The sequence below is a fragment of the Halyomorpha halys genome, unplaced genomic scaffold (genome assembly GCF_000696795.3).
Source record: "Halyomorpha halys isolate HHAL.00 unplaced genomic scaffold, Hhal_1.1 Scaffold123.1, whole genome shotgun sequence".
In the NCBI taxonomy this organism is placed as follows: Eukaryota; Metazoa; Arthropoda; class Insecta; order Hemiptera; family Pentatomidae; genus Halyomorpha; species Halyomorpha halys.
Genome location: NW_027107023.1, coordinates 516,902 through 518,850, shown reverse-complemented (window position 1 = coordinate 518,850; position 1,949 = coordinate 516,902). Strand labels below are relative to the sequence as shown.

The window sequence follows — 1,949 nt, the reverse complement described above, 5'->3', positions numbered from 1 at the left end:
TTTTACCACGGCAAAAGAAGGCAATTTTTTTCGATTTAACACGAGTTTTTCCATTTAACACGCTTTAACATAGATCATGAATACCCCTAATATCTATAAAGCTACTACTACGCAAAATTTGAAAAAAAATTCGAAATTGTAAGGTTCATCATCGTGTTCAGTTGACATGAAATTACCCATTTATTTATTATTCGCGAAAGCCTTGGAAAGAGGATAACCTTTGTTAAGGAAAAATCTAAACGATTTAGCGTGATCTTATAAAAAGAAAATTGGCTCCTTGTATAACAGTTGTTCTAAAAAGGGTAGTTCTTTAGAATGTATTGAACCCCTGACCCTTCATGGGTTGTAGCACTTCACATTATTATTATTATTAATTAATAACAATAATAATAAAGTGTTATTACAGCAACTACGATGATCCAATTTGCTCCTAACAGTTTAACCCTCCAACGTTTCGGCCCTTAGGACATCATCAAGGAGACAACCTCAATTATTTACTAGTCACAACTCATTTAATAATGTTTTTGCAAGCTGATTGCCCTTGTCATATCAGGAATAACATAAACAAATATTAAATAATCATAACAGTCTCATATAAATTTTATAAAATGGCTATTGATTTTCATACCACACAACCATCCTTTAAAAAATAACATTTAAAATTATTATTATTTGAAGGTGGTTGAGCGTGATTCTGACCAAATAACTTCCTTGCACAACCGTTGGTCTTGTAACAGTACTATTTTACAAAGTACTGCACCCTTAACCCTTATAGAAATACAGATTTTAATTTAAATTTAATGATTGTTCGAAAAAAGCACTTAAGGTTTTTAGGTTGTAAAAACATTAATTCTGTGAATTGAATCTTTTTTTTTTTTGTTGTAATTTTGTTCGAAAATGGTCACATTCTTGAAGCTATAATGCCTATTCAAGTTTTTCATTTTGAAATTTAGATTATTATGCAATCAAGATGTTTTAAATCTTTATCTAGAAATAATTTTTTTTTATTTATTGATATCTCCGGGTAAGAGAATTGGTTTTCTAACAACTTTGAGAAATGGACCGAATATAAACAGTGTACTGATTAGTCAAAACCTGTTAAAGGTGAAAAATGTAATTCAACGTATTCTCATAAATGTGGCGAATAATGACGTGGACATACAAAAGCAGTGTTTTCCAAAATGCATCGGTCGAAAAGGTGGGTAGGTAATGAATACATGTTGTTCAAAGATTAAATATAAAGTTATATATATTTAAAAAAACCTGTTTTTGTTATTGTTAATTGTGCTTTATCCGGTCTAGATAAACTACGTAAATAATATAGCGACTGGTAAGTTATTTACTGCTCTTTAAGAGTTTGCATTAAATAAAAATAAGTTTAACACTTATCATTAAGGTATCAAATATAAATTCGCTACATAAAAAACAGCCTTTTTGTGTTTAATATGTTATTTTACTTTACTTTATATTTATTTATTAAAAATTTGAATTTATTAATTTCTCTACATCTATTTTTTTTTTTTATTTCGTTATCATTTAACTTATATATTCGTTAATTTGGTGTAGACCCCTATTGCCAATATATATAGGTATATGACGGAATTTAATATTACACAATAAAATAAAAAAATATGTTTTAATATAAAATTCTAGGTCTCCCATTCTTCTGCTTTGAGATGAAATCCTTTACTATTGAGGATGAAAATACTTACCATTACTATATATTCCCAACCAAGTCAAATTATATTCAGAATATTGTCATTATAAACATGAAACATTTATTATATATTCATATACTTGATCATAAAAATAAAATATATGAAGATGGTCAGGGTTTCGGTTAAAAAAGAACAAATAGATAGATTTATTTATTGATAGATATTACAATCTGCCACACAGTTGTGGGCAATAGGTAATATTGATGAATGATCTCATACATACTAAAATAA

General features: G+C 27.7%; 1 protein-coding gene across 1 annotated transcript in view; it reads right to left on the bottom strand.

Moving 5' to 3' along the window:
* Positions 1-1,949, bottom strand: part of LOC106678109 (uncharacterized) — a 21,182-nt gene that overhangs the window by 4,461 nt on the left and 14,772 nt on the right. The window lies entirely within an intron of this gene.